At 42.3% G+C, this 26,065-nt stretch overlaps 1 protein-coding gene and 1 long non-coding RNA gene across 2 annotated transcripts in view; both read right to left on the bottom strand.

Annotated features, from left to right (window-relative positions):
• LOC146522230 (up-regulator of cell proliferation-like) overlaps positions 1-26,065 on the bottom strand; it is a 239,821-nt gene that overhangs the window by 135,617 nt on the left and 78,139 nt on the right. The window lies entirely within an intron of this gene.
• Positions 23,898-25,691, bottom strand: LOC146522233 (uncharacterized). The gene is made up of 4 exons (XR_014870614.1): positions 25,551-25,691; positions 25,174-25,298; positions 24,968-25,069; positions 23,898-24,825 (listed from the first exon to the last, which is right to left on the bottom strand). It is a non-coding gene; the product is annotated as an uncharacterized LOC146522233 (long non-coding RNA).

Genomic DNA, 26,065 nt, shown 5'->3' with positions numbered 1-26,065 from the left:
ACATGATCAAGTCACATGAAGAATTGTAATGCTGTAGAGAAGAAAATGTAAATGTTAGCGCTGCGCGGGTGTATACACTCTTTCTCACAGTAATCTCTGTGAGCAACACAAACCCATGAATAACACACCCCTGGTAAATTCACAGACACAGAAAGTGGCATTTAAAAGTTAAATCGGTATGCAACCTCGGATGTTGCTGTCATCTTCCTGTAAAAAGAAACACGTAAATTCATCCACCCTTTTGGCCTGTCTAGGTGGAGGTTAACTTTGAGTCGTGTTACATCAGTAAAGTCTTGTCAGCTTTTGTCAGCTTTTTTTTCCCCCTTTCACTCATTCATTCATTCATCCATTCTTTCTTTCTTTGCTGATAGTGGAAACTATCGCCGCATTTGATTTCCACCCTCAGCAAAATGACGTCATTTCAAAAGAAAAAGGAAGAATTTTAGATCGGATTACCTCGCTGAATCCTTTTTAGGCAGGGACTCTCATTTTCTAATTGTCCCAGATAAGTGGCTTTCTCCTGAGCCCATTTCAATGTGGAGAAACTCACTTGTAACAATTTTCTCAACAATGTGTCGTATAGCGCTTCTAATCGTGCAGATCTGCTCAAACGGAGATTATCGAACAAAACTTTCAGTGCACTGTGAAAGTATCAAAATAAAAAGGCCTTGTTAAGTCATGACACAAGCTCCTCATCTCAGGAGGGTAAATCATACCATTAGCATGGTTTATCATACTATCATACTAATTGGCAGGCTCAACTTCACAACAAAAGAAAAATCATCAGCTAGATTCACTCCGAACCAACCATCAGCTGCACAACACACAACATAAGCCTAACGTCGTATTAGCTATGAGTTTAATCCCCAGGTCTGTGCTTTTCACTCATTTGGGCCACAGATCTATTTTATCCAGTTTTTCTTTTTTCCCGTCATCTTAAAACATGTGACATGTCATCAGCTATGTCACAAAAGAAGTTTGTTCTGACGTATTCAGAGTTGTGTATCTAGGTACAGGATACACTCGCACATCAAAACAGGAAACTCAGTGTTTTAGAGTCTCCACTCAACGCACAACAAACTCCAACACATCTCATTCACTCGTGCTCGAATTCAGTCACCTTTCATCAATCTAAGAACGATTGACTACATTTGCATATCAGCTATTAACCCACTAAGATGACAGGACAACAGAAATGCATATTCAAAATGTTATCACAAAAATAGAATTTCCCTCATACAGTAAATTACTTGTGCTGCATCAATCAAGCAGAAAGCATCTCCCAATTTACTGTATTAACAACTAAATTTATTGTCTGATCACTGGTTGGTCAAACCAGAATCTTTTTTCCCACAAAAGTTAAACTGTTGTCCTGCAACCTAGAGAGTCAATTTTTTGCATTGGATAAATTCAGCATTTGATAACCAGTGTCTGTTAAATTCAAACTATTTTAACACTAATGAGAGATAACAAGCTAATTTTCATTGCATGTGTGTTTGTGTTATTAGGCAGGTTTAATGCATGTCTGTGGAGCTGCATATCCAGCAGAACATGTTCTTAAAGCTGCCTTTCCTACACACTTCTCTGCTATTATTTAATCATTTTGTAACTAATGTGCTATGAGTCCATTGATCTTTGCATCACACTAAGTGACTTGGACAAGATGATAAACAGACTCACATGCTTAAGATGTTGTCTAATCTTCATGAGTTTTCTTGTGTTTGGAGGTGTTAGTAGGGTTAATGCATGTTCTGCTTGTGTGTGTGATTTTTTATGTTTCTTTTTGCAATGTTTCAAACTCCTTCACAATTTTCCAACTTAAGCAGTCAGTTTTGTTTTTCCCAGGTTTGCTAACCCAAAATTTTGATTTCCCAGGTTAAACAACAAAATTCCTATGTGTTCTCACCACTCCTCTCACTCTGTTGTCCTCTCCCACTTCAACAGTCCAATAGCAGGCAGTTCTCTTTCAGCTGTGTCCTGTGTTCCACTGTCTCTTCTTGCCATTTTCTCCAAAGGTGGCAAATGTCAAACTCCAACAGTCTCCTCAGTTCTCCTCAAATGTTCTTGTCACATGCACAGTGAATTTGCAGCTTGTTGGAAACACAGTGCCATTCATCCAATCAGGCAGGATGATGGGTTTCCTCTTCTTCTGTGATGCTGTTTGTCCACACTGCTGCTGCTTGCTGGGACTCTTTTCTCAGGACTTTTCTGCTGTCTCTTTATCTGCCATGTTATTGCTCTTTGGAGCTGCATTCCTTGTCTTCAGGGAGGAGTGAGAGCTCGCTTGTGAGTTTGAGAGACACATGGTGCTGTAAATAAGTTAGCCAGAAACTTGGCCTGAATGTTTCTAATGATGTTAAACTATAACTTTCTTCCGACCGCTGCATGTGGAAAATTGATTCAGGTCTGCTTGTCACCTGAAAGTGACAAACTAAAACATGTTCATTATTATTATCACTGCTTAATCAACACACATCTCTCTCTCTCTGTGTTTTTGTGAACTGTCCTTTCTTAAAAGCAGAAAATGAGATTGTAGTTGCTCTTGGCTGATAAACACAAAACCTTTTTCCTATGATTATTTTTCATCTACAATGTAAATTTTGTCTCTTCTTCACTCTTTTTTTTTTTCTTTAAAATAGCTGGTGACCTGCAGAATCACCGCTCTCACAATCAGAGGCAATTACTTTTACACAGCGCACAAAAACACTGTGACGTCAGACACATTCACACTCACTTTTTTCATCTGCGTAGATAAATCATTTGGCCAATGGCATGTGCCATGGTGATCCATAAATATGATCACAAGTTTATTTAATTATTTTCAACCCAACAAAATGGTAAATGGTAAATGGCCTGTATTTATATAGCGCCTTTCTAGTCCCTAAGGACCCCAAAGCGCTTTACATATCCAGTCATCCACCCATTCACACACACATTCACACACTGGTGATGGCAAGCTACATTGTAGCCACAGCCACCCTGGGGCGCACTGACAGAGGCAAAACAAATAAACAAAAACATGATGATGATGCTATGAACACGCTACACACATGAGTCAGCATGCAGGAAAACTGCTCACGGAAACGCTGCACATTCCAGTTATCATAGTTATCATAGTTCTGTTTCCCTCTCTTTGAAGAGTTCTCAGACAGCTCCTGATCTGATAATGTGTAGCTTGCTCATCAGCTCAGAAAAGACCACAACGTAACCTCACACAGTGGTTGCGTGCTTTGCCCCACAGTGGCAAAGACTTGCACTTTCATATTCAATTCAGCTTCTCCATCATGTAGTTTTCAGCTGCTTCATACAGGGTTCAGCATATTAGTTGTTTTCATAGGTGTGCTCTATATCTCAACAATGGCTCATATTAGGATGACAGTTTTTCAAACAGGTCAAGTGCCTCTATACACGTAATTAGTTAAAGTATTTACCTATTTTACTTCATATGTCATTGTACTGAATTTGAGCAACCCTAAGCTTAATGCAGATTACTTTCAACAATTATCCACCTCACATCATAACTGACTGAGATGCCTCTTCATATTAATATTATTTCATCATTAACACCAGTTTACAGGTTGTTATCCTTGCTATTATTAGTATGAATACATTAAAGATAAGTTGTAATTTAGCCTTTTGTTTATTTTACTTTATTTCTCTTGTATTTATATCTATTCAGTCGGGTCTGTTTCCAACCCTTTTTAAACTATTTTAAACTACTTTGATCTCTAATTTTCACTTGGTGAGGGATTATTACGTTCTTCCTAGTCTGAACTGCTCTCTTCACCTGAGCTGCTATCTGATTCTGAGTTACTGTCTTCTTTGTTTCTTACAGTCACGTACAAAATGTCCCTCTTTTCCACACCTCCAGCATGTAGTGCTAAAGCCACTGTTTGATGTGTGTCTCTGTGCAGCTCTGCCTCTACCTCTTGCTCTTCCACTATGCATTCCTCTCCCTTTCTTTTGGATTAGTCCTGCTCCGGCTTGTTGTTTTTCTAAACATTTCTCATCAGGTGTTAATTTCGCTTGTTTATTCCCCATTTTCAAAAATTTTGCTGGGCCGTCGCTGGCACGCTTGACTTCAGAGTGGTTTACTGATACGGCCTTCGACTTCACCCTAACGGTGAAGCGGTATCAGTTTTATGAGATGAAACTCAACCGTTCTCCTTTGTCACCAGTACTTGAGCCTCAGCAAAGAAAACAAAAATGGAAGTAGTTCAGCAGCATATTGTGCTGTAAATCAACTTACTTCCAGACACACACACATATAGACATTTGCGCGCTAATTTGTCACGAAGTATTTTCGGCTACCTCTAAAACCTAAGTCTAATTCAGCTCCTTTCGGCAAACCCAACCTATTTTAATTTGTCACGAAGTAATTTCAGCTACCTCTAAAACTTAAGTCTAATTCAGCTCCTTTCAGCGAACCCAACCTAATTTATCACGTTACTTTAAACCTTTGCGGCCGTTTTATATACCAAAATAGTGTTTCTCACCCTCCGACGTCTCACTGGTGGCTCGGATCATCAGACTGAATCCCACCGCCGTGGACCAGACTAAAAACACCGGCCCAGACCCGAATTCACGTCCTGGGGCTCTCTCCTCGTCTAAGAGGGCTGTCGACCGGCTTCGGTGCTGGCTTCCCACGGCGTCAGGAATCAGTGCTGGATCTTGGAACAGAGTCACAGATAACAGTTCTGATATTTTCTGATCCGGCTACGAAGGACCAAATAATGTTAAGAGATATATTCTAAAACACTTCTTCAGCAGAGAATCAGAGAGGAGAAACACACAGATTTTCTTGCTAGCAAGGGCAGCCTAGAGTGAGACTCAGAGACCCGCGCTGAGGACTTGCCCTGGTCCTTTATTTATACACTTCAGTGGGTGCTTGTGTGGTGTGTGTGTGGTGTGTGTGTGTGTGTGTGTGTGTGTGTGTGTGTGTGTGAGAGGGGGGGTCAGAGTGTGACCCCATAAAGACTTCCCTAAACCTGCTGGTCTGGAAAGTCCAGCAGTTCATCTAAACAAAAGGCACTTAGACTAAAACAGATATAGATACGTTTATCCTACCACAAAACAATAAGAGAAGATAGGACCTCTCCCATGCTCCCAGAGTGCTCTGGAATCCACACAAAGTTTGTTAAATTACTAAATTACTATTGACAAATGTAGTAGAAGTTATCATATTTCTCATTCAATGGTAAACTGCATCCTACGAGCAAACAAATGAATTGTTAATTTAATAGTTAAAATAAGTAACATTTTCAAAAACATCCCAGCTCTGCGGTGATCACCCATCTTCTGTGCAGAGTGGTTTTAGTTTGGCAGGGCGTCATGAATGTCTCTACCAGTTGTTTCCATCACTGTCTATAGGAGTCCAAATGTATGAAGAACTTTAGATCGGATTACCTCGCTGAATCCTTTTTAGGCAGGGACTCTCTCTCATTTTCTAATTGTCCCAAATAAGTGACTTTCTCCTGAGCCCATTTTAATGTGGAGAAACTCACTTGTAACAATTTTCTCAACAACGTGTCGTATAGCGCTTCTGTTCTAATCGTGCAGATCTGTTCAAACAGAGATTATCGAACAAAACTTTCAGTGCACTGTGAAAGTATCAAAATAAAAAGGCCTTGTTAAGTCATGACACATGCTCCTCATCTCAGGAGGGTAAATCATACCATTAGCATGGTTTATCATACCATCATACTAATTGGCAGGCTCAACTTCACAACAAAAGAAAAATCATCAGCTAGATTAACTTATTAGATATGAGTTTAATCCCCAGGTCTGTGCTCTTCACTCATTTAGGCCACACACCCATTTTATTCAGTTTTCCTTTTTCCCCGTCATCACAAAACATGTGACATGTTGTCATGTACTTCACAAAAGATGTTTGTTCTTATGTATTCAGAGTTGTGTATCTGGGTGCAGGATTCACCCGCACATCAAAACAGGAAACAGTGTTTTAGAGTCTCCACTCTAACAAACTCCAACACATCCCATTCACTCGTGCTAGAATTCAATCACCTTTCATTAATCTAAGAACGATCAACCAATTTGCATATCAGCTATTAACCCACTAAGTTGACAGGACAACAGAAATGCATGTTCAAAATAGTATCACAAAAGACAATTTCCTTTATACAGTAAATTACTTGTGCTGCATCAATCAAGCAGGAAGCATCTCCCAATAAACTATATCAACGACTAAATTTATTGTCTGAGCACTGGTTGGTCAAACCAGAATCTTTTTTTTTTTTATGTTTCACAAAAGTTAAACTGTTGTCCTGCAACCTAGAGAGTTAATTGTCAGCATTGGATAGATTCAGCATTTGATAACAAGTGTCTGTTAAATTTACACTATTTTAACACTGATGAAAGATAACAAGTTGATTTTCATTGCATGTGTGTTTGTGTTATTAGGCAGGTTTAATCAATGTCTGTGTAGCTGCATCTCCAGCAGGGCATGTTCTTAAAGCTGCCTTTCCTACATACTTCTCTGCTATTATTTGATCATTTCTTAACTAATGTGCTATGAGTCCACTGGTCTTTACATCACACTAAGTGACTTGGACAAGATGATAAACAGACTCACATGCTTAAGATGTTGTCTAATCTTCATGAGCTCTCTTGTGTTTGTGTTAGTAGGGTTAATGCATGTTCTGCTTGTGTGTGTGATTTTGTATATCTTTCTTTTTTGCAGTGTTTCAGATTCCTTCTCAATTTTCCAACTTAAGCAGTCAGTTTCTTTTCCCCTGGTTTGCTAACCCAAATTTTGATTTCCCACATTAAACAACAGCATTCTCACTTACTCTCACTCTGTTGTCCTCTCCCACTTCAACAGTCCAATAGCAGGCAGTTCTCCTTCAGCTTTGTCCTGTGTTTCACTGTCTCTTCTTGCCATTTTCTCCAAAGGTGGCAAATGTCAAACCCCAAAAATCCTCAGTTCTCCTCAAACGTTCTTGTCACATGCACAGTGAAGTTGCAGCTTGTTGGAAACACAGTGCCATTCATCCAGTCAGGCAGGATGATGGGTTTCCTCTTCTTCTGTGATGCTGTTTGTCCACACTGCTGCTGCTTGCTGGGACTCTTTTCTCAGGACTTTGCTGCTGTCTCTTTATCTGCCATGTTATTGCTCTTTGGAGCTGCATTCCTTGTCTTCAGGGAGGAGTGAGAGCTCGCTTGTGAGTTTGAGGGACACATGGTGCTGTAAATACGTTAGCCAGAAACTTGGCCTGAATGTTTCCAATGATGTTAAACTATAACTTTCTTCCGACCGCTGCATGTGGAAAATTGATTCAGGTCTGCTTGTCACCTGAAAGTGACAAACTAAAACATGTTCATTATTATTATCACTGCTTAATCAACACACATCTCTCTCTCTCTGTGTGTTTTTGTGAACTGTCCTTTCTTAAAAGCAGAAAATGAGATTGTAGTCGTTCTTAGCTGATAAACACAAAACTTTTTTCCTATGATTATTTTTCATCTACAATGTAGATTTTGTCTCTTTTTTACTCTTTTTTTTTTTCCCTTTACAATAGCTGGTGACCTGCAGAATCACCGCTCTCACAATTGGAGGCAATTACTTTTACACAGCGCACAAAAACACTGTGACGTCAGACACATTCACACTCACTTTTTTCATCTCCGGAAATAAATCATATGGCTAATGGCATGTGCCATGGTGATCCATAAGTATGAGCACAAGTTTATTTAATTATTTTCAACCCAACAAAACAAATAAACAAGAACATGATGCTGATGCTCACGGAAACTCTGCACACTCCAGTTATCACAGTTCTGTTTCCCTCTCTTTGAAGAGTTCTCAGCCAGCTCTCGATCTGATAATGTGTAGCTTGCTCATCAGCTCAGAAGAGACCACAACGCAACCTCACACAGTGGTTGCGTGCTTTGCCCGACACAGTGGCAAAGACTTGCACTTTCATATTCAATTCAGCTTCTCCATCAAGTAGTTTTAGCTGTTTCATACAGGGTTCAGCATATTAGTTGTTTTCATAGGTGTGCTCTATATCTCAACAATGGCTCATATTAGGATGACAGTTTGTCAGACAGGTCAAGTGCCTCTATACATGTAATTAGTTAAAATATTTACCTATATCACTTCATCTCATATGTACTTAATTTGAGCAACCCTAAGCTTAATGCAGATTACTTTTAACAATTATCTACCTCAATTAAATCTATGGTCTGGAACACAGGCTGTTGTTGATCAGGGCAAGCTAAAGAATAATCTAAACATTTTGTGTCAGCAAGCGGTGGGGGAAAGCCATTCACCAGAGCATATCTTAAGTGCTGCTGATGTGGGCTGGCCTTCTCCACACGCTCTTCAAGGCTGCTGTGTTTTCTGAAACTCTTTTATTTAAATACTTTGCACTGCAAACTGAAGTCCAGCATAAACGTCTGTCACCCTCTGACGCACTCTTGGTTGCTTAGGAACCCATGATAACAACAACGGCCGGTGTCACAGACCACGTGTTCTGCTCCACACTCACTCACACAAACACAACAACAACAACGAATAGGCCTATTGTCCAGCACAATCTGGACCCCGCGGAACTTCTCAACGCCCCACAAAGCAGCGGAGAACTCACTTCTCGCTCCACAAAGCAGCGAGGAACTCACTTATCGCTCCACAAAGCAGCGAAAAACACCGTTCCTAGCCCCACAAAGTTTCTAAGGAACTACACAACCACACGGTTATAGAGTCGGGCTCTTTGAACTTACTCGGTGTTGCTTAGCGTGTAGTATAGCCTCAAATCCCGCCGATCGTCATTCATCGAGGAGAGAAAACAGACAGCTAATCCACCGGCCCGATGACAAATTCTCACATCTCGGGACTTTACTACAGGAACTTCCTGGCTGACGTCAGTCTTTCAGCGTGTCTCCTCTCGCCTCGGTGAATGTCGACTCCAGGGCTCCGGCTCTCGAAGGACCAATTAATGATAGGTTTGTAGCGTAAACCTATTCACTGGAACGTTAAGGACAATTTGCCACACAGCAAAACAAGACACGAGTAGGCAAAGTTCTTCATGTTTCTCGTGCACGGGAGAGAACCGGACAAACGCCGTTCCTTCACTTGACCCCAGTTGCTCTCGTCCTCTCCCCCGTAACACTGCTCTTTTATTGAGGTTACATGAATATACATAGGTTCATTAACATATGACGTCTACATACAAACAAAGAGTACCTTGCCTGTGCGTTGTGTAAGTATATGTGTGTGTGTGTGTGTGTGGTCAGAGTGTGACCCCATAAATGACTTCCCTAAACCTGCTGGTCTGGAAGTCCAGCAGTTCATCTAAACAAAAGGCACTTAGACTAAAACAGATATAGATACGTTTATCCTACCATAAAACAATAAGAGAAAGTACGACCTCTCCCATGCTCCCAGAGTGCTCTGGAATGCACACAGAGTTTGCAGACTATTAAGGATCAAACCTCTACCAATCTAAAACTAATTATAAAACTCTAAGCATATATAAGTAGATATTTCTAAGCATAAATGATAATCAACAATACAAAACCTGACAATATATGTGTGTGTATGTATATATAGAGATTGAAAATGTGACGTCATTCAGGGGTAAAACCGCAAAGAATTCTGGGAACGAACTCTTCCCGGAGGCCGTCCACAATGGCCATGATGCCAACTTAGAGGCCTGGAAAATGGCCGCCAGAGGCGAGGCAGAACAGGCCGAGCGGGCTCTGACGGCGGTGTTGCAACCGCAGGACCAGACGAGGCAGGACCAGACGAGGCAGGACCAGACGAGGCAGGACCAGACGAGGCAGGACCAGATGAGGCAGGACCAGATGAGGCTGGACCAGACGAGGCAGGACCAGACGAGGCAGGACCAGACGAAGACGAGGGCGGAGCTGAAGCTGAGGCTGAACCAGACGAAGGCGGAGCTGAGGCTGGACCAGGCGTGGATGAAGGCGCTGAGGCTGGACCAGGCGTGGATGAAGGCGCTGAGGCTGGACCAGGCGTGGATGAAGGCACTGAGGCTAGACCAGGCGGCAGCGGGACGGCTGCGGAACCTGACGGCAGTGGGACGCTGCAGAACCTGATGGCAGCGGGACGGCTGCGGAACCTGACGGCAGCAGGACGGCTGCGGAACCTGACGGCAGCGGTGATGCTGCAGGCGGTGATGTGGATGCAGGCAATGGTGTAGAAGTCACAGGGGATGATTCAGCAGGTGGTGGCTGAACAAACTTCCCCGGACCGTCAGCAGACGTGAGGATGTGCTTGCTGGGTCCTCCAGGACCCCCAGCAGACGAGGCGTGGTGCTGGGTGGGCTCCTCGGACCCACCAGCTGACTTGGCTTGAAGCTGGACGGGCTCCTCGGACCCACCAGCTGACTTGGCTTGAGGCTGGACGGGCGACTCGGGCCCTCCAGCAGACGACACTTGAGGCTGGACGGGTGATTCGGGCCCTCCAGCAGACGACACTTGAGGCTGGACAGGTGATTCGGGCCCTCCAGCAGACAACACTTGAGGCTGGACGGGCGACTCGGGCCCTCCAGCAGACGACACTTGAGGCTGGACGGGCGACTCGGGCCCTCCAGCAGACGACACTTGAGGCTGGCTGGGTTCCCCCGAACCCCCAGCTGACGACACTTGAGGCTGGCTGGGTTCTCCCGAACCCCCAGCTGACGACACTTGAGGCTGGCTGGGTTCTCCAGAACCCCCAGCTGACGACACTTGAGGCTGGCTGGGTTCTCCCGAACCCCCAGCAGTTTTGGTGAGTTCTCCGGTGAGGCTGCTGGCGCTGGCGTCTTGACCTCTAGGGGTCCAGAGTTGGCTGGTGACTGACACCCAGCCTCTGGGGAGGCCCTAGAGGGAACAACTGTCTCTGACATGGCCAGCTTAAGAGAACCAGCAGATATTGTGGTGAAGTGTGTTCCCTGCTTAGAATGAGACAGTGAGGATGGAGGCTGAATGAACTAGTGGGTAGGCTGCTGAACTGGTGGCAACTGAGCTTCAGGTAGCAAAGTTGTAACAGGTGGTGGAGTGGCCGACTGAACTGCGGGCAGCTGGGCTGCTGACTGCGGGCAGCTGGGCTGCTGACTGAACTGCGGGCAGCTGGGCTGCTGACTGAACTGCGGGCAGCTGGGCTGCTGACTGAACTGCGGGCAGCTGGGCTGCTGACTGAACTGCGGGCAGCTGGGCTGCTGACTGAACTGCGGGCAGCTGGGCTGCTGACTGTGTTACAGACCCAATGTTAGCCTGTGGTGAAGTTGTGGATGGGAGAACATGGTCAGGAAGAACTGTTTCAGTGAGGTTTACAGCTTCCCCTGAATAGACCAGTGCAGATGAAAAAGAGTCCCGAACGTTTTCATTGTCTAAATTCATAATGCCAGGCTCAGTAATTCCAGGTTTGGCAGCAGCAAAGTGGAAACAGTCATTAACACAGGACGTGGGCTCAGGAAAGACAGTCTTAGAAGCAATAGCCGTGGATGAAACAGAAAAAACACTATTATCTTAGGTGGACACGCAAAAAATAGCCCCAGAATAAATAGTCCTTGTATCCGACAAAGCAGAAACAGTGTCCCTCTCACTTACCACAGCCGACTGCTTACATGTCCTTACATCCGGCTGTGGGGTGCCGCACCGGCGGTGCGAAAGTCGCTTTCCTCTCGGAGACGGCTCCGACAGACCGGGTAATTCCTCATCCGGCGGGTCGGACGGCACGTCCTCCATTGAAGCGAGTGGGCGAGCGGTAGCGGCGGGAGGGTGAAGGTGAAGCTCGTGAAGAACAAAATTCTGTACAAGCGGGTGCAGTGAGCCCAATAACCAGGGGTAACCGGAAATAAGGTGTTGTAGGTTGGCTTCCACAGTGTAAAGAGATGCTTCTCCCTCATGCTCTAACCACTGGTTGATTAATTTAGAAGCAGAGGCGATAACGGCCTCCTGAAGCTCCCTGGGTGGACTGAATGCCGCTGGATCCATAGCTGGCTGGTCCGTACTGTCACGGCGAGTGAGATGAGCCGTGTGGAAAATAAAGGAGGATCCAAACGCAGGCACTTGTACAGGTGTGAGGGTGGTTTATTAAACACAAAAAGGAAATGGACAAACGGCGAATGGAGCAAAGACTAAACTAAACTGGGAACAAACTGACTACAGAACACGAACCTGGACATGAATGAGAGCGGGCGGAAACAGATGACGATAGACTGCAGGGAAACACACAGATGAAGCAGGGTGGAAACACAGACGGACCAACGACTACAAACATAAAAGACCCGACTAAAATACACTCAGGTGGGGGACACAGCTGGGAGTCATTAACGAGACGAGAGGTAAAACTGAACACACTCACATGAAACGCAGACCTTCACAATAAAACAGGAACAAGAAACCATCACACTAAGACGCAGACTCGACATTGAGAGACAGACAGAAAATGACACATGGAACTAGACCAATACAAAGCAGACACAACCAAAGAACAAATCCTAAACACAAATAAACAGAAACATGAAACTAATAATACACATCATAGTCATTAACACAACAAAAAAACAATCCCTGATGCAATATTAAACCAAAACATAAGAAACTCAAAATACTGGGTCCAACGGACCCAGAACCGTGACATAAATAGTGAATTGTCCTGACAGAATATTGCGTTTCACTTCTGTTATTACCATTCAATCCCCGGGCTCTCTGTCCTGGTCGTTGTGTCCTTGGGCAAGACACTTCACCTACCGCCTACTGGTGTTGGCCAGAGGGGCCGATGGCGCGATATGGCAGCCTCGCTTCTGTCAGTCTGCCCCAGGGCAGCTGTGGCTACAACCGTAGCTTGCCTCCACCAGTGTGTGAATGTGAGAGTGAATGAATAATGGCATTATAAAGCGCTTTGGGTGCCTTGAAAAGCGCTATATAAATCCAATCCATTATTATTATTAGATAGTAAGGAGTTTATTAAACTTCAAATTTCATTAAAATTTAATAAACTATCATCTTGTCTTTATTTTTAGTTAGTACATACCTTAAACACTTAAAGCTGTAAGCTAATGATAGCTATATAAGAGCAGATGCATGCTGGTGCAATAAGCTGTACGCTGTACGTCCAATGGATGCATGATCTGATTAGTCGTAATGTAATTATCCTTATAATTACAAAATGTTTTATGTAAGATTTATGTTTTGTAATTTAAATCTGACATCACAAAAGTATTTTGGAATTTGAGTAATGTATTTTGTAACCGCAGTACACATAATACTTGCCAACGGGGGACTCCTTCAGGACCATTGCGTTCAGTTTCAGAGTCGGTGTGTCCACGGTGTGCCAGATCACCCCCCAGGTAGCGACGTTTTGTCACGTCTCGCGGCGTTCCTGAGGAATGCGAAAGGAGACCTTCGGTGTTTTTATGGTACGCGGTGGGTTATGGCTGAAATCCAGTGCAATGACGCTCCGCGGTAATAGACGTTCCAGCCCTGTATCCCTAGCCCTAACCATAACCTTTTTCCTGACCGTAACCATGACTTTAATCATGTTAAATAGCGTGTTTCTAAGCGATTTGAAGAAAAAGAGCGAACATGTGTAGATTGAGTCCATACGGTTCTCATATGTCGTCATTTAGGAACGTGGTGGGTAGCCGAAAACGTAATATGTTGACGATTTGTCACCTAGCGTAAAATGTTACGCTTTGGGAGTGAGAACGTGTTTCATTGATATACACTAAATATTTATTCCATTTCGTTTTTTTGTGGTGCCCAAATTTATGCACCTGCTTGATTTTGTTTAAACACTTATTGCACACTTTCTGTATCTTTCATCTGATGCTACAATTGTATACCTGTGGGTGCAGCAGCAGGAGAACAACAGGGGATGCTCTGCTGCAGAATCAGTTGGTTCTATCAAGACAATATTAAATGTTAACAGGTTGAAAACAATAATCATAGAGAAAGTATATACAGTGGTCCCTCATTTATTGCAGCAGGGGTTCTCAGAATAACTAGCCCTTCACCATGCACTTTATACACTTTTTTCCCCCACACACATGAACATTAGTCACAGTTCTCACAAGTTGATTCTCAAAGTGCAAACCTTTGTAGATTGCAAAACGTAAAAGTATTATTATGCTGCATTTTGTCTTCATCTGCCTGCCACTTTCGTGCGCCTTTTTTGTCTATTTCCGAATAAAGAGATCAGATTTTTCCAACTTGAGCGGTAGACGCGATAAGCACGTATGCACAAAATGCAACACAAGAACTGACACGTGTATTTTTACTAGCGTGTCAAATGTGCCAGACGCGCATTTCACGTGTTTTCGCGACGCAAATCTGCTTCCGAATTTTCGTGGGACCTGCAATCGCGTGTCATCGCGCTTTTCCATTGACTTGACATGTAAACCTGACGCTCTGTTCACGTCTATCGCGTTCGGTGTGAACACACCGTAACCGCGAGAAACGTTTCATACAGCATTGTTCAACACGTTCTCACTCCCAACTCGTCAAATGTGTGACGCATGGTCAGGCTCCCTCTGCTTCACTTATCGATGAGATAAGAGAACCCCCTCGCGTCGAGAATTGATGTGCAGGGTCCTCTTATTGAATACTATGCTGCTCCCTAATCGTTGTTTATTGACGACAAGAGATTTCCGCGGAAGAGCCTGTTGTTCGTATATTTATACATTTCCGAAATCACATTGTAGTGACGTATACTGAACACAATATATTATATAATGTAAAAAACTACCTGAGAAACAGCAGATAAATTAATTATAGACTATTACTTTTGTATCCTTTATTGCATTTGTGTAGGGAGAGGTGTATGCTGGGTAATGGCACAGCTAGCGACTGGGTGACTTTATTTACCCGCTTTGGATGTTATCAGTCCATACAATGGGCGTTATTAGCACAAATCAGTCCCATAGATATGGGCCATCTCCTGCTAGATTGTTCAGAAGGTTGTTCTCATCCATCCAGATGGAGGATCACTAACAGGAGCGTGGGAAGACTCCAGAATCCACTCTGGCTGGAATCCGGTGGATACAGCAGTGTGTACAGGTAAGACCATTTAAACGGACAGCATTTATAGAATGACTATTAAAAGTCAGCGAGTGTCAATAATGTTAATGTGGTTATGTTAGTAATACACCGAGTGCTAATATAACAGCTTTAAGATGCATTTGTAGATATTATTACGTGTTTTACCGTCTTTATGGTGCTAGCTTAAAGTTACGGTGTAAACGTTAGCTTATATTGGAGTAAAGCTGTTACTGTTTAAACGATGTTAGCACAGAAATATTAGCTTCTGTCATGACTGATGACGTTACTAGTTAATAAAGTTTCCAGTAAAGTGTTTAATCGCAGCCACAGACTGACAGTAAATATCCCGATTAGCTTCAATGCATCTGTAATAAATATGTGCAAGTTTCAGTGCTTCGTTTAACACTGGAAGTCCCAGGCTTTTCTAAGCCCACGTCAGCCAAGTGGAAGCTAAATTGGCTAGTCTTTTAGCATCAATTCATATGTAAATTAGGTTGTTACTTGAGGAGTGGGGGAGTGGGGGTGTGTGAATGATTGCTGATTTCTAACTACCAACTGCCTCTTTGTTAGTGTGTGGGGGTGGGGAGCTGCTAAAAGCTGTGAACTTCCTTTCCTGTTGAGGTCAATGAAATTGTCCTCTTGCGGGGTCTACTAGGCTGCTGCTCAGCAAACCTGTGAAACCCACAGTATAACCCTAACCCTGCAGTATATAGCAAGTAAACCTGACAAGTTTGGGATCAAGTTTTGGGTGGCTAACTGCCAACTGCCTCTTTGTTAGTGTGTGGGGGTGGGGAGCTGCTAAAAGCTGTGAACTTCCTTTCCTGTTGAGGTCAATGAAATTGTCCTCTTGCGGGGTCTACTAGGCTGCTGCTCAGCAAACCTGTGAAACCCACAGTATAACCCTAACCCTGCAGTATATAGCAAGTAAACCTGACAAGTTTGGGATCAAGTTTTGGGTGGCTAACTGCCAACTGCCTCTTTGTTAGTGTGTGGGGGTGGGGAGCTGCTAAAAGCTGTGAACTTCCTTTCCTGTTGAGGTCAATGAAATTGTCCTCTTGCGGGGTCTACTAGGCTGCTGCTCAGCAAACCTGTGAAACCCACAGTATAACCCTAACCCTGCAGTATATAGCAAGTAAACCTGACAAGTTTGGGATCAAGTTTTGGGTGGCTAACTGCCAACTGCCTCTTTGTTAGTGTGTGGGGGTGGGGAGCTGCTAAAAGCTGTGAACTTCCTTTCCTGTTGAGGTCAATGAAATTGTCCTCTTGCGGGGTCTACTAGGCTGCTGCTCAGCAAACCTGTGAAACCCACAGTATAACCCTAACCCTGCAGTATATAGCAAGTAAACCTGACAAGTTTGGGATCAAGTTTTGGGTGGCTAACTGCCAACTGCCTCTTTGTTAGTGTGTGGGGGTGGGGAGCTGCTAAAAGCTGTGAACTTCCTTTCCTGTTGAGGTCAATGAAATTGTCCTCTTGCGGGGTCTACTAGGCTGCTGCTCAGCAAACCTGTGAAACCCACAGTATAACCCTAACCCTGCAGTATATAGCAAGTAAACCTGACAAGTTTGGGATCAAGTTTTGGGTGGCTTGCGACCTAAAATCCAAGTACATTTGCAATGTCTTCCCATATCTTGGCAAGGGAGGTACATTTGCAAGAGAGTTGGCTCACTCTCATATGGCTGGGAAGAAGGCAAGAAAAGAACAGTTGCTTTGGACACAACCCTCCACACCTTTTTTGTTTGTTGTTTTTTTTGTACTGTTTTTATCAATAAATCTCAGCAACAAAGGAAATACACCCATGTGTGTTGATTTCTCCCTAAGATGGCAAACAGAAACACAAGTTTCCTTGTGGGTTAGGGTTAGGCTAACCCTAACCCTAGGGTTAGGCTAACCCTAACCCCTAACCCTAACGGCTCAGCACCACCTTATTTACATAACAAAAGCAGCAGTTCACAGTTCAGTCCAGGATATTAGCTAAAAGATTACCAGCCATTTGGCTGGTTGGTGGGTTTTAAACGTAGAAAAGCCAAATGGCTGCTCTCTGGGAGTTCCTGTGTTAAACTGTATGATACTTATACTGACCCAGGGTCAGTGTAAAATACAATCCTAGCTCTGTGAACAAAGCCTGGCTCCTTTAATCCTGCATGACAAACCTCAGGATGCAGGTTATTATTACTCTTTCCTGCTGGCACACCTGTCACACCTGAGAGTCAGCTAGAAACTTACAGTGACGTGGACATCATGCAAAGACTGCCAGACTCTGTAATACTGTAAATGATCAGTGATTCAGGTTAACACTAAACTATAAAACCTCTGTGGTACCTCTGTGTCTCTGTGTGTGCTGAACATTTAGGATTGAGTCAGGCTGCATTGACTGTGGGACTTTTCTCTGTTAAAAGCAGGTTGAAGACAGCTCAGAAACTTTTGAAGATTAAAATTTAGCATTATGGCTGCTGGTGGTTTGTAAAGCCTCGACTCAGCTGTATTTTTGTTACTAATTTATGTTTGTTGTTGTTTAACACAGATTTCAGAAGAGCAAAGATGAGCACTGTTGCTTAATCCTTAATAGTTTAAACCAGGACTGGATTGGAAATCAAAAAAATCCAGATTCTTCTTCCACAGAAGTTTCATTTGTCAGTGTGGGTCTGCTGAGTCACCTGAAGAACTCATTTCATTCATTCTCCACGATTTTGATTTACAGAAATGTTTCACAGGAACTGATTCCTCCCAAAGGGTGAACTAGTGTGTTTCCATAGATTATCTCTGTATAAATGTACTTCTTAAATGAAGGCAAGTGTTTGTCCTTGTTGTTTCTCAGGTACAGTACGTGATATTAAGTGCAGGCGATCATCACTGGGGGAAGACAAGAAGCAGACGTCCTTCCAAGAGGGAGCTGCAGTGAGGACACAGCCTGGTCACTGAGGTCAGAGCTCAGAATCTGAAACAGCTCAGGTTTATATTTTAGCGGTTATAAAAAAATCAAAATGTATTTATAAAGAAACCTTTAAATAATATTTTAAAAAATAGTCATAATTATGATTATTATTAGAAATATCAAACATTTAAGTGGATTTTCTGTTACACGTATTGTCTTAGCCCTGCGATAACTGGCAGCCTGTCCTGTCTTTGTCCTGTATCAGCTGGGATAGGGACCTTGAATTGGATACATGAATTGTTTTGAATTGTACTCCAGTTATGTAATCTGATCATTTACAAACTCAAGGTATCTAATCAAAATGTAAGTAATAATGATAAAACTGGGAAAGCAGAAATAAGTGTGACATAAATGTAAATGTGTTAGCTGACATTGAGGACAGCTACATGTAGTCTGAAAAACCTTTGTTGTCAAGTTTGCAGGTCTATCAGCACGAGACATTCTTACATAGAAGAGTCTGTTAAAGTCTTTAACTCAGTGAAGCATTATTGGTCCCGTCTGTTTGGATAAATATAATAAGCTGATGTATGTCCATTTATTGACACGTTTCTTAAGTGCTTATCCAGTTCAGGATCACAGTGGAGCTGCAGCTGGATATATTTAGTAAATAAACCTTACAAAAGTTAACAATAAACCTGCATCCATGTACGTTGTTGTCCACAGGATGAGAAAATCAAACTGGAAGACTGTGGAACATGTTAATAAATGTTTGTGTGTTTATCCCTGTGTCTTTCACAGGAGGCGCTGGAAGGTTTTCCTAATAGTTCTTGGTGAATCAAAGCAGAACCATAAAGGTTGCTGGACTGCATGATGGCCTTACTCCTGAGAAGTAATCCTGTTAAAGGAGGAACCAAAGTAGCTGAGCAGATTTCATCTCAAGTAAGCGATTAACTGTTTGTTCATTTGTTCTGCCACTTAAAGGACATTTAAGGACGTCTTTTGAGTGTCCAGTTGAATTTATTCTGGTGACTCTCATGGTCATTTGTAATGATGGACATAATTTCATGTTCATCCAGCTATTTAGTAAATTCTATCTATTTAGTAATATCTGTCAGCTATAAAATAAATATCTCCTGCCCTTTATATTTTAATGATGTAAGACCAGACGCCTGTTATCATGTTACATTAGCATTCCTCACATGTCAAGGAGATGCTGTACAGTACAATCCTACTGACACAGCAGAGGGATAACAATTCAACATCGTTACACGACACATTCGAGCTGCATGACGCAGACAAAGTGACTAAATCATCTTTTTGTGGTTTATTGTCTTCAAACCAGCAGACAAAGCTGATGGCAGAAGATGTCGGACAAGAACTTCAGGCCGTGTACTGAAAAGGTATTTTTTCTTGATATCAAAAGACATTTGGAGTGACGGCTTCTACAACTGTGCTGAAGTAAAGCTTACAGTCTAAGAAATCAGTGTTGATATTCAGCACAAAGAGAAAAGCTCACTTGTTTGAATTTACAATCATTGTTTTTATAAATTCTGACTGTAAACATCTTTTACAGCTTTGATATTGTTTGACACTCGTTATCAGGTGATGGGATTTAATTTATCGGTTTCTATGTCCTAATGAGCCATTTACACTGACCAGTGTCACTTTAACTGTAACACATTCATTATTTAGTTCCAACATTTCTAAGAGAAATAACTGAATGTAAAAATGGCAGCCCTCAGGCCAGGTTTAATTGATAGAGATATATGCATGCATTATGAAATTTATGTATCCCAGATAATTGTTATTCATCTAGTCATGGCAGACCCACCCCTTCCTCCCAAGTTAACTACAACCCAAAAGAACTAGTGGGGCTATTTACACACTCACAACCAGTGTGGGGTAAAAAGATCCACCAAAAAGCTGTCAGCCTGCACAGCTACAGATGTGCTAAAAGCTATAAGAGTTAGAAACTCTGCTTATGGAGAAACTTTCTAAGTCTAACAGGGGACAGGTACTCCTGCCAAAATAACATGATATAACCCCACATACAGCCCAGCCATAAAGAGAACCAAGTTATTTAGTTAAAGACAGCATGGGACCAAATGCATCTAACCAGCCTGCACCCACCTGACATTTCTTCCTCCTGAACTAAATGAATGAATGGATGAAAGTTAAATGACTACAAACCTAAAGCCACTAGTTCCCACACTGGAGTTCCCTGACACTGTGTTAACTGTACTGAGCTTGTATCAACAGTTGTAACAGGCTAAGCTACCTGAGAGACTGCGTTGAACGGTTGTTTCTATCTTAATGGTTTCAGCTCATATGTTCTTTTTCCTTTCAGTAGATCAAAGCAGCTCGTGCTCTTTCTGCTCCCATTTTGATGGCAAGAAGAAGAAGAAGAAGAAGAATGCTTCAGCGAAGTGGCGTTCATGGTCTCAGTGGACAGTCATGGTCACACACTGCATGTGGTTTTAAAAGCAACATGTCTGTTCACCACAACAATCGAGATGTTTAATATCAGTGCATGCTACGGTTTTGGGCTTGAACATCAGTTCTGTTTTCTACTTTGACCACTTAGACCAAAAAAGTGTTGTTTTCAGATTCTTTCTTTTAAATCTATAAAGCACCTGTTCATTTTTTATTAAAATTAGTTTCACATAAATGTTAGTGTTTCCTTTATGATCTTTTAATGCTTACACTGCACTGTACAGATCTACATTAGAGACATTTCTGTTACCTATGTATGAGACTGGGCTGCTTGACTACAATTTGGAAATGGATGCAAAATCACACGGATCGTGCTATTATTTGTTTTTTAATATGATTCAATTCAATTCTATAAAATGTTATTGATCCTGAAGGTTGACCCCGAGGGAAATTTGGGTTAAGGCCAACACAGAACGTGTCTGACTAAGCAAAGCAAACCTTTAAAGAATCTGATCCCATTTCTACCTGTCTCGACTGTTTCAACTGTAACTGTCAGGATATATATTTATTCCAGCTCTCATAGGGCAAAGGAATGACTCAGACTTGTCAAATGTTCTTTGACTTGATACACAATTTGAAGTTCATAATTTTCTTACAAATAAAACTCTAATGACAAACATGAACAGCTGTGCTTATTTCTGAGACATGAATTTTTTTGAATGTGTTCACATTTAGACAGTGTACATTTGTATGCTGAAACTGTAATGGTGAACCTGAGGTGATGGTCAACACAAGACAAATATATAGAAATATAAAACAATATTGAAGTAATGTCTTTACCCTCTGCAGCGTGTGTGGACGCTGTGTACACAATCACCTTATTCACTGTAGTAAACATGCGCCGCTAGCTCACGTGACTGACTGTCTCCATGGTTACATCGTATATTATTAGCTATGTAAACAGCTTCCAAAGATACTTCCAAAGATAGCTTCCATAGCTCTCTGCAGCTGTAACACTTCCACGCTTTGCAAATCATTTCACGTTTTTGATAGTTATGAATAAAGAATATGTTTTTAAAGTCATGCTAGGCGGTTGCTATGGTGGTTGCTGTGGACTTGGGTGGACCGCACGTCCGATTCCTGTTATTAGCTGTCCGCCGTTGGAAGGCTGCGTTCCATTTAGAAGTAGTGACAGTATGCCACAACTCGAACTCAAACCCCGCTTTGTTCTTTAATTAAAGGCATTTTATAGCCGTTCATGACATGCATGCACACACATACACACATATAAAACACTTTGCCTCACTATGAGAATGCAGCTTTACTAAAACCTTTAAAGTATCTGATATAGGATAGAAAAATGAAGCAACCAGAGATTTAACGATGAAGACTCTGGGTTCTGTAGTTCACGTTTTACAGTCCTGAATGACTCTCTGCACATCTATATAGTTTATTAAAGAGGAGTTTAGAATGCACTTTACATTTAGACTGTTGCTGTTTAATTTTTTACATTGTGACCTTGTTATGTCATGATAAGGTTCACCTGCTGGGGATCAGCTGGACAATACAGTCAAAGACAGACTTCATTCATCATATACAAGAATCCTGGATTTTAGTTTTCACTCATATTTTAGAACCAAATATTGAAAACAACACAGACAGACTGGATACCTGGTCAGGGTGTACATTACCTTTCACTCAAGCATCCCAGGACGGAGCCCTGCAAGAGTAATATTGATTACATATGTCTGAATTGCTAACCCCAACCCTAGCTCAACAGACCACAATGCCCTGGACTGTCACTATTATTACATGCTGTGAATATAAGCAGCTTTGATCACAGTTTATGTTGTAAAAGAGAAGGAATATTTAAAAAAGATCAACATTGTGATATTAATTCTTCAAAACTGACCAGAAACATGCTTGTCATACTCTCACAGCAAAGGATCAGACTCACTGTGCATGATGGCTCAGGCCAATGATGTCTGTTAGATTGTCAGTTGTTTAGTGCTTCTGTACAGTTAGGGTCACCATCTCTATTTCAGTATAATTAATATGCAGAAAACACTAAAAGTTGATTGTCTTCCAATATTCTAACATAATTGGAAAAATTAGACTTTGTAAGTACATATTGTTACAGTCCTAATGCCAATATGATTCTTCATAGGTCCTGCTTTGAAATACTGAACTTTAAAATTTACCTGATGAAAGATAATTTACAGTGGCAGTCTGTCAGGATAATTCTGACTATAAGATTACTGTATTAATCTGAATCCTTCTGAAATGTGCTGTGAATGAATGCTGATGCAACTCACTGTGGGAAAGCTGTTAATAAAATGAATCTGTGACACATGCAACACATTCACAGAGGAAGAGGACACAAAGAGAGGACACACAGAGGCTGTGTTAAAGTCAGAAATCCAAAAACAGGCAGTGCTTACAAACAGGAAGACAAGCAGTCCATTAAACAGTCTACAGGGTCAAACATACAGAGAATTCAAACAACAGTAAAAAAAAATAACTGGACTCTGAAAAACTTAAAGCAATGTGAGACGCAATAAAAGGAAGCAGCGCAGTATATTCACTGAATTATCATCAATTACAAAAGAGAAAAACTACGATTTCTAAGGATTATTTTCTTAAATGCAGTTAGAGTGTGGCTGGTAAAGATGGAAACATACAGAATGTAAACTGTGTGAGTTTGGTGAACTTTGTTAGTAACAAATGAGGTAAAAAAACAAAACAGACAAAACACAGAAAGAGGCCCTCACTATTCATTAATAATTAGAAAGCATCTAAACATTCTGGTCGTGGATTTTTACAGTCTTAGTTCAGCTCGCTGTCATTATTATAATCATCAGAATCAGAATCAGAATTTATTTGTCACATACAGGTTGCCCCGCAGTAAAATGAGACACCCCCCCCCCCCTCCCGACCTTACACACATAACACAGACATTACATGAGGGTTACAAGTCGGAGATCGGCAGAGTTACGGAAAAAAACACTGAAATGTACACACAATGGGAAGGTACAAGAGGAAAAAAAGAGACCTCTACTCATGCTGTGCTTCCATGGTAGGACAGCATGAGAACAGGAAACAAAAAAACTCTGCACAAAAAAAGCACATGAATGTTCACAGCACAACATTGTGAAGACATAACAAGCCACAGGGTTGGGTAGGGGGATGAGGAGTAATCCCAGGAAACACAGCAGACATCCTGCCACTGCGCCGACTCGCCAGCGCGGGCCCAGACCCACCTCGTGTTCCCGGGAGGTAACAAGCATCGAAGGCGTTGGAAAGGGAAGGGGAGATGAGTGAGTGCTTATCAGTGTAAGTGTGTGAGTGTGTGTGCGTGTCCATAGTTCAGCTGAGACAGTGTCCTTCGCCCTATCAGGCTAAGTAAACAGTCCTCCAGCCAATCCAGGTGGCCTTGCATGGGATGGGGAGAATAGTCATCACACAGTCGTTATCAGGGAGTGTTTGTCCGGCTTCAGCCTTCGGCCTGTGCAGCTGGCGCCGTGGTGGTGTCTGCATTTTGATCCCGAATTTGTTGATTTTGTTGATTTTCTTTCAGCTCACGAGAATTTTCAAGCTGATCTTTAACACTCTGATGCTGGTCTCTCGATCTCCCGTTGGAGAGCCGCGAGCCTCCCCATGATGGTATCAAACTTCTGATCCGTGGTGTTATCATTCTTTTGATTCTGAGACCTCACAACTGCAGTGATCCGTTCTGTGATGTGATCCAACTTTCGCTCAAGGTTGTCATTTTGAGCAGGGCCCTCTCTGATGTATCCCACCATACGCTCAATGGTGTTGTTTTGAGCCTTCACAGCAGCTGTAAGCGTCTCCAAGGTGTTAACCATGCTGCGTTCGTTGTGAGAGGTCGCGACTCGTCCCGTCGCTTCGATTCCAGCGGGCAGCCTTGGGGGGGTTTGAACAGCCGGTTCTGCTCTCTCAATTCTCCGATAAGTCAGGGCCATGCCAGCTCCGATCAGCAAGAACCCTGTTATCATGGTACCGAATAGCTAGATATCTTCAGCGTCCTCGATCGACAGTCCCGCCAGGCACATGACTCTCCAGTTCTGCCACCCGTCCATCGTGTATCCGGCAGGGAAAGTCCCTCCAGGGCATTCGGGCTCTCCCGAGCCCAGACTTCTTGTTGAGAAGAGGGTGTCAATAGCATTCAGAGACCAGTTGATCAAATCCATAATTCTCTTTTAGGTTTTAGAGAACGACAGTGAGAGACTGTTCCAGGGAAAAGTAATGCACATGAGACAGACAAGGACACAGAGGCTAAGCAGGGAAGATAAGGGTAAGGAGGAGAGGAGAAAAGTGCGACCGCCTTCGCTGAGAGCCAAACGAGAGGCATCATGATCAATGGCGAGGTCCTGAGGTGGGCGGGGCTATCTCTGATGATGTCACCATGAAGGAACAGCATCTGGCGCGTGTTGGTGAAACATCCCAGTACACTGGTGTAGTTTCCTCTCCAGCTGTTGGACATTTGACACTTCAACATTAAGGGGAAGAAGAAGAAACAGTGTTAGGTCAGGTGACCACATGATTTCTGAAAAAACTGACAGGAAGTAACCAGGCTGTTAGAAATGGATATCATGTGTTTATAGTTACTGTAGTTAGGTAACTCTACTTACCAAAAGCAAAGCTGCTAAATGTTGCAGGAACATGCTCAAGTGTGGTGGTCATTCAATGCTGCTCCGGCAGGTTAGACAGTCCAAGACTGATATGCTGCCCATCTGAGAGTTTGAAAACACACATGCAAAGATTTAATTGTATTACAGTCAAAGTGGGATGTTCATTTTTGTCCTTTAAAAATGTTTGTGTATTTGAAAGCACTAACATTTAAGGATGACTCGGATCGTCTCTCTCTAAGAGTATCTCCTTTAAAGGAGAGACAAGTGTATCCACTGATCCACGTCACTTTACCTGGATGATGACTCCTCTCTCCCTCACTCAGAAACACTCCTAATATAACCAAGCAAATAAATAATATTGAAGATTTACTTACATCATTACAAAAACAGCAAAAACATCTCCCTTTGATTCTATTTCTCCATTCCTGCTAAACATCAGGAAACAAATATCCCAGTAAATCACAGTAAAATGTAAAGCACATATTTTCTCTGCTTTGTCTAACCTCTGCAGAGCCTCTGTCAAGAAAAACATATCTGTAAGCATAAAACAAATATACATTTCATAACACTGCACTGGACAAACCTCGGTCAGTTGATTTCCTCTGTGCAGTGCAGACGAACATCAGTCAGCAAGTCAAGGTGGTGAGATGGACTGGTGTCCTTTGTGACTCTGCTAGTTCTTCTGAGGAAACACCACCGTCTCTCCACACTGTCACCATCTGTGAGCACAAATGGTCGCTCTGCTCTGCCAGCATGTAGGAAATCAGATATCACACACACAAGGGTGAAGAAATATTAGAGCTCGAGTTTGGATACTTTAGATCTAAACAGATCAAAGTAGCTCTTAGTTTCAGCAATCAGTGAACAGACAAACAATGATACCATACTGATTCTGTATGAATACAATATAGTATTTTCAATATAGGTGTCAAATTAATTTATTAAAACTAATACAGATATATGTATATATATTTTTGCTAAATTAGTTTGCTAAATTAGTATATATATATATATATATATATATATATATATATATATATATATTTTTTTTTTTTTTTTTCATTTAACAATTGCAACTGAATGAATTAAATATTGAAC

Source organism: Neolamprologus multifasciatus, chromosome 3 (genome assembly GCF_963576455.1).
Source record: "Neolamprologus multifasciatus chromosome 3, fNeoMul1.2, whole genome shotgun sequence".
NCBI classification, from domain to species: domain Eukaryota; kingdom Metazoa; phylum Chordata; class Actinopteri; order Cichliformes; family Cichlidae; genus Neolamprologus; species Neolamprologus multifasciatus.
Note: the sequence above shows the minus strand (reverse complement) of the source record. Positions and strands in the feature narration are given on the sequence as shown.